The sequence below is a fragment of the Pomacea canaliculata genome, linkage group LG3 (genome assembly GCF_003073045.1).
Source record: "Pomacea canaliculata isolate SZHN2017 linkage group LG3, ASM307304v1, whole genome shotgun sequence".
NCBI lineage: Eukaryota > Metazoa > Mollusca > Gastropoda > Architaenioglossa > Ampullariidae > Pomacea > Pomacea canaliculata.
In genome coordinates, this window is record NC_037592.1 from 3,805,362 (window position 1) to 3,813,541 (window position 8,180).

The window sequence follows — 8,180 nt, forward strand, 5'->3', positions numbered from 1 at the left end:
TTAAGAAAGTCATCAGCAGTCAATTGCAACTATAATAACTAAAAATGCAATGCTGTCAGTTAACCCTCTATCAAATACAAAATACATGAGTGTATCCGAGACAAAAGCAGACATGTATTTCAATATGTTTATATTTTATTAACAAGAATACACCTGGAAATATTAACTTAACTCGCTGTTGCACATGCTACTTGCATTTCACTCAAGAATGCAGTAAACCTCTTTATCGAGAGTTTACCTATTAAGACCCCCTCTTAGTCATGACCCAAACATTTTTCATGGACGTACATGTATTTAGTACATAACACAGATATCTCTGTTACAACTGTCTGACAGTTTGTGCTCTATTACGACTTTTTGTGTACATGTATGAGATTCCCTTGCGGGATGGAGATGAGACGAGGGCTGTGCTTTTTGGGCTCTCACTGGTGCTGTTTCTACCTACTACAGTGTACTTGTTTGTACCTAATGTCTGTCAACTCTAGAGTATCCGTGTTATTATCCATTGGCCTACCTTTCATTCACCTTTTTTCTTTACAATATATATATAGGTCCAATTTAAATTGTAAAAGTGCATGGCTTCTCAAATTGCCCAAAGCAGTGAAAATGTGAGAACATGAATCTATGACACAATGAGGGCACGGTTTCTTTTTGCTGAGAAAATTGTTCCAAAAAACAAGTCTCGGATAAATTTAAACAATTATACTGACCATCCAGAACATTCTAATTTATGCAAAAAGCCCGTATCTTGATGTCATGGGAATGAGAAGGCAACATCCGGTAGTATAAGCTCTGCCTCCACTCACCTGTCTATCTCAGGTTATATCTACATGCCGCCTAGTTCTCTGCGATCCCCTTCTGATCCCCCACCCTCCCAAGGCTGCTCATTTCTTTGTATAGAATGATTTCATTTGGCTTGCGGGTTTGTTTGTTGTTTTTTTTTTTTCTGTCTCTGGTCCTCTTCCTTGGAATAATCTTCCCCTCCATATTCGCCGAAAACTTCTCTCTTTTGTAAAGCTTTTGTTCCTCCCATGTATGTGTGTGTGGGTGGGTTGGGGATGAGTGGGGTGAGTGGGGGTGTGCGTGCGTGCATATGTGTTAATGATTTCATTTAAGGACGCCATGAATTTCTGTAGCAAGAACAGGTGCATTATAAATATTTATTGCTACTCTTATTAACATATCTTGTCTGTGCATTTAACTGTATTAATTTGGGAAACGTGCTGCTCTTGTTACGTGATACTTCTAGATTATTTCCAGGACGTTCTAAGCATTTGATTTGGATAATAAAATGTTTAACACTTAAGCATCTTTCAACTATTCGGTCTCTATGTTCACTCACATGAGCTAACTTCCTTTATTACTTAAAAGGAAACAACTGAAAAATGATACACAAATTAATCATCTCATTTGTGCAAAAATAATATTTCATTTTCGAGGGATGTGGAGAGATCATACAAAATATGGCCCCATATAAAGTTTTGTAAATGTGCGGATTTGCGGTTCCTTGATCCCTAGCGTCAGTCACTCCATTCCTCTATGTTCCAGGGAAGAGGACGGATGTTGATCGAAGTTCTAAATAAATTTAAATTTGTTCATTACAACAGAAACATTTTAAATGTTCATCATCATAATTATAGTAACAAAATTTTGATTTATAAAACACTTTAATTTTTTTGAAAACATTGAAAACTTTACCTGCATTTTAGTTTTCTGCCGTTAAAGATGTCCACGGATAAAGTTGACTGGTCTTACTGTTCTCATGTTATCACCCCGCTAGTTCACTCTAGCATCTCATACAATAAAGCTGAAATGGTAAAAACAAATGTCTGTAGGCAAATGCATTTAATTAATTTATTCCCCACCCTACTCTGCCTGCTTGGCCCATGATACATCAGAGATAAGACATCTGAGATGATACGTTCTACCGTCAGTCTTTCTGGATTCCCTGAGCCTCGTTGATGTACTTGGTATCAGGCGAGACAAATTTGTGACCGTTCCGTGCCCCAGCATCTAGAATGCTTCATTTAAAAGCTTAATTAAGACTCCACTCATTCGTAAATGTCTCTTAGAGCTGCTGTGCACAAACATACTTATTTAAAAATGTAAATAAATAATTACGATACCAACTCCATCAGAGAATGGAGTGAAAGTAAAATTTTTATTTATGAATTCAGTCTTCCGTTGCTTTGATAAGGTAGTGGAGCGATTACCGCTCAATTCCACATTTCCGTTGATTACTTATTTGCCTCTACAGGCAACACAAAAAATGTCTCTAATTGGTCACGAGGTGACACACACAAGTGTGCATGTCACTCCGTGAACCAGATGACATGACCATAGATTGGATTGGTCTACCGGGAAAAACACTATATTAAAACAACAAGTTATAATTTTGAAAGGTGTCTTTTATATTATTTTAAAAACAAATGAACTTAATCTAATTTTCTTAATCTTTTACGGCCAATATATTAAATAGTCAGTTTAAAATATCTTTGCACATTTAAAATAATATTTCACTTAAATATTTTAATTCAAACATAATTATTATTTACGTTACAAACTAGTTACACACCCTGAAACTAAAGTTTTTGGGAGTTACGTCCCATTAACCATATATATTATTACACATATCATTCTCACCTTTAAAGGGACAAACGACAGGAAGTGTCTGTGGATAGTGTCAGGATAGTGATCGGTGGTGTCTCTTAGTTGGATTTGTGATCTCCAAAGTCATTAACTATCGAGATGGCCATGAATAATGTTCAATTTTACCAATTTGAACCACTTGCATCAGCTCACAATCGACTGCACATCCTCGGAGGACGAGGAAAATGTTGCAGCAGTCGAAGCACAAAGCAGGTACGTAGGACCAGAGATCTGTAGGGACAGATCTCTGGTAGGACTATAGAAGTAAGTCATACTGTGTGCACGGAAACAGAAAGTGAACGCATGCTTTACCTTCAAGCACTTTAAATAAACATAATGCACTCAAACTCTTTACACTGGGCATTGTTGTTGACGAATTCACTTCGTAGTGTATTTAAAAAATAAAATTACATTTGGTATGCTAATTATTTCCTCACACACACCGGAATATTCACATTGTATATGATAATTTGGGTTTTAAGTGAACTTTCCTAAGGATAGTTTAAAAAATTAATAGTTTGAAATATCTGTATTTAAATATTTTAAACAGACTTTAATATAATACTATTTGCAGCCTTTTTTGGGGGATATAGTTTGAATAATTACACTAATGACTTACTTTACAACAACGATGGATAGAATTCAAGCAGAGACGTTTGCTTTATATGTTATTATGCCTGTGCTTTTAACTTATATGTTTGTTGTTTAAATGTGTATTTACATAGATTCATTTATCACAGTTTCAGACTGGTGCATTTGTGAGCATTGTGAGGAATGGCCACAACAAATGTTGAAGCATAAAAAAATGTAGAGTAAAAGCTTAAAAGTGAATTGTCAAGAAAATGTTCCCTATACATCATGAAAATTGTTACATTTATCCAAATCCAGTTATTGGACACACTTCATATCAGATGCATCATGTATCTGACATGAATTGTAAAATAAAATCTTCCCTTTGTTAACATTAATTTCTTTTATTTGTTCAAACTCAGGTATGGGACACACTTTATCTTTATGTCCAAAACAAAATCTTGCATGCATCTGGCATTTTTATTTTACAAACATCATTTCTGAAATACTTGGTGCTGAATTTACCTTTCATTCTTTATTTTCTTACAAACTAATAACAATGCAAGGAAAACTGTGTGAGAACTGATTTCTTTCTTTCACATAATATACAGACATGTGGCTTAATCTTTTTATTTCCTCAAGTTCCACTGCATGTGAATTTTTCATTTTGATTGCTCTGTAAGCATTTAAAAAGTTTCAACAATGTATTTTGTCATAATTTTCTTAATTCTTGCACAGTTATGGATTCCAATAAACCAAGTGGACAATTTGAGACACATGTGTGTTTGTGTACTTGTCAAACGTTGAACATTTAGGAAGCCTAAAAGAGTGTGGCTGTGATGTCCAGGAGTAATCATGGCCACAGGAGCTGTCTTGGCATATGGTTATAAATTTGACTTCTATGTGACACTCATCTATAGTTGTGATAGAGGGGTTGCTACACTGCCTGCAGACACTCAGCAGCTCTCCGACTTCTTTTCGTGAATGATAAATTTTCTTTCCAGGAAGGGATTTGTGCCCAGTTCATCTTTCTGAGAATTCCTAGAGACAAATATCGAGACTAAAATCATAGTTAAAACCATAAATCATTTTTATAGCTAAATATCAGCTTAAATTCTTGTGCTAGCATGTTTCTCATATAAACTATCAAGTACTGACTGTTTGTTAGTAACTGCAATATAAATTTTGTTTACTGGTGCTCCTCGACTGCTGAATTATTCCACTCTGAGGTGTCATTTTCATTTTCTGACTCCCCATATCAATATCAGGATCACACCTAGCAGACATTTATAGACAATTTCCTTCTTTTTCATTTCATTATGAAAAAAATTTATCCACATAAAAATTTTACAAAGCCATATAAAATTATTTTTTATCTAAGTGTTTAAAACTGCACATATTTTTGGCCTTGAATATCCTTATAAGAAGAAAATATCTGGCACAGTTTGTGGAATTCATGCCAATTTTAGATAAAAGAGATGTGTAATAGAGAAAAGAACTAAAAAGTGGCCATTACCTTTCAGGATTGGAGCTGAGATCTGGGTCTGGACCTCTTTATTTAAGCACAGTTGAACTGTTTGTTGTGACTGACTTGTTATAGTCTGAACATTAAAGTTTTATAAAGTAATCATTCCACAAAACATGAAAACAATAATAAAACATGTATGATTATACCATGTGATCAAGCTATTATTATTTTTAATTCTTTACAGTATCCAACATAAAACACAATCATTAATATTACTCTAATTTTCAAATGTTGAAATATCAATTCTAACTTCCGCAGTGTACTGCACATAGATTTCACTACTATTGTTGATAAGCTCATTATGTAGGAAATACCTTTCACATGAATTTCATTGTTTTTAGATTTCATAAACAAATAGGCTGCCTTTTCAAAAATATGAATTTAAAAATATTTCATTTTATAAAAGCAAACAATGATTTTTAAAAAAATAATGTAACAAGTGACAGGATTTCAACAATCATTTCTTTTACACTTTCAGTTTGATGCTGACATTTTTCATTTATTATGCATGTACTATGAATTTTTACCTATTGAAACACGCTTATTATAAGTACCACATAACACGTTTATTGTTTTATAGATATATACAGTCTTTGATATATGTATATTGTAATGTTATCTACCAATAATGAAAGTGCATTTTGTAAACACAGTAACAGTACATAGCACTGACACTGACCTGTTTATGCTGTAGTCGTTTGGCAAGTGAAACTCGTCTGTCAGATAGATCCTTCATTCTTTTTCGAGAAATTTCATTGTGTTGAAAAATGGTCGGAATTGCATCTGGCAGAAGCTGTGCCTTGAAGGCCAAATCTAACTGTTCGGACATTTCGGGTCCGGCTAGTAAAGCACTGATCGTCAACAAAATGCTTGCACAACACCTCGACCTCTCTGGGCTCCCAAACGTGTGGCATCGAGCCTTGTTATTGTACGACACACTCTTTTTGTAAGGCTCGATCTGTCTTTCGGAAAATGATGACAATGTCGAATCTTTTCCCATTTTTTCGTGGCAATCGGGTGCAGGCATGGTTCGGTCTCACATGTAAACAATCCTACTGAAACGTCATAAGGTCACGTGACCGAGAACGAGAGTTCGTCGAAGCAGACGAAAGAGTCCGTGTAATTTCTCTTCATTCTACTACAAACCTTCAACTTTTTTCACATGAACAGACATGAAAATAGACGAGATTCAAATTGATCCTACTATTTACGAGTTTCTAAGCAGTTTAATTTTCCCTTTAGTATCCCTTTAAAATGCATATTTAGGTTTACGTAACTGCTGCAAGTATTCATCACTCCGTGTCTCCATCTTCTTTTTCGTTATTATTCTTACTATTTACAATGTCTCTAAAGTTAAAGGCTATTCTCCCTTTTGTTTTTGGGACAGGTTTGCGCGATCTGAAGGGTGCGCGAACAGACGCGTGAATACATTCTACAGGAATGAATTATCTTAACTCGAGACATTTGTTTAGTTTTTTGTTACTTTACTTTTAATTTTTGCCCACGAATGGGCAGCCAAAAGTTGTATAGGTATGTAAATTCAAAATGGATTCATGACCATGCGGAACGATGACTGCTAAAAGAAATATCTTTGAACTTGTGTTCGTTGACTGTTTAAAGTTGCCTTTCAATTATAAACAATTTTTTTTAACTTTTGCATTTTAAAGAAAATCGACTTTTTCAAAAACTCAGTTTATTATGAAATCTTAATCATTTTAGTTAATTAAATACGTTTAAAACAGTTTTTTAAAATTTGATAATTGCTTCAATTCATGAGCTAAAGCTGTCGCTCCTGAAAACAACGTTTGTACACGTTTTTTTCCCCTTGAGTATATTAACGAGTTGCAGTCTGTAAGAAGTGCAGGAAAGATTAGCTTACATCAACGGTCGCTATGCACCCTGGTCGGTTTCCAAAAGCCTCGAGCTGCTCGACAGATCGTCACCATCAAGTGTGTGTGTGTTGAGGGGGTGGGGGGGAGCATTGGTTTTTTGGGTTTTGTTTGTTCTTTTACGTTCCCAGCAACTAAGGCTATATAACGGCAGATGCCACAGGCATAGAAAGAAGAGCGTGCCGAGACGAAAGCTGAACCCAGGACAGTCAACCTCCATCGTATTGGTGACAGGCGCTAACTGGGCCATATTCGTCACCGGCGAAAAATGGTTTGCTTCGGTCATGTCACTCGACACACGACCCAAGACAGTCCTCACAGTGTCAAGTGACCTAACCATGACCTCTCTTACGTCAAGAGATGCACTACATTATCGGATCCAGTACAAACTGCCCGTGTTGTTTTAATTTCTGTGTAGTTTCCTGCCCTATTTCTCGGATTTCTCTTCCCATACATTTCAGCCAAATATAAGCTCATCGATCGTCTCATGACCGTCTTCTCGCTATTCCTGTCGCCAGAACAGCAACATACTGTCACATGATATTTAGTTTGTGCAACAAAATAGTGGAATTCTCTTCTCATCCATATCAACCATTGATTTTTTTTAGATGTGCACTGAAGACACATTTCTTCCTCGAGCGTTATTAATCCTAACAACAGTCCACAGAATACTACTCCTTTTTCAACCCCCATCCCCTCTTTTCCGTTTATTGCTACTTCCCAGCTACTTGTCTTCCTCTGCTGAATCGTAATACTCAATTCTTAATTGTTACTTGATTCCTCTTTGTTTTTGCGTTTTCTCTTTCATTAGTCATCAGTACTGTACTGTACTTGTTCCTTTGTATGTTATCCATATCTCGTTCTTGTCTCAAGCCCTAAGAGAACGCTCCTTACAAGCATGAGTATGCGATATAAAAAAAAAAGCATTTATTGCAATATTCATATTTGGTATCGATAACTATAAACGCATTATTAGAAGACTGTATTGTGTGCAATGACTTATTTTACACTTGCTAAACCATAATTCATTATTTTTTGCCCATCAGGCAGTCAAAAACAGAGTAAGAGATAAGTAGATCAACGTTTCTACACACTGGTTCTGTCGCCAATTATAAGCAGACTTAATTATCGCATTGTCATTAATTAAATGTAAATATAATCAGATATCCTAAATCTGGTTGACATAAATGTACAAACATTATGTACATTACTAAGTACACTCAACAAATTTTGACTTTAATATAATCTCATCATATATCAGTTATAAAAAAAATGGAATAATTCTGTAAAACGCGGTTTGAAAGTGATCACGTCCCCTGAAAATATGAATACACAAGGAGTGATGTACCTTTCGTCATTTAATGAATACATTTCATCTTACAAATTCTTATCTTCGTATAGATCAAATATAAAGCTCGTGCTCGCACTGTCGCTGGAAAATAGAGGACCACAATAATAACAGCGACAATATATTTTTTTTTTTTGGCTGCATGGGTGATTGCCCGCATATAGACCGAATCCACCTCGTCTGCTCATAAACGGCT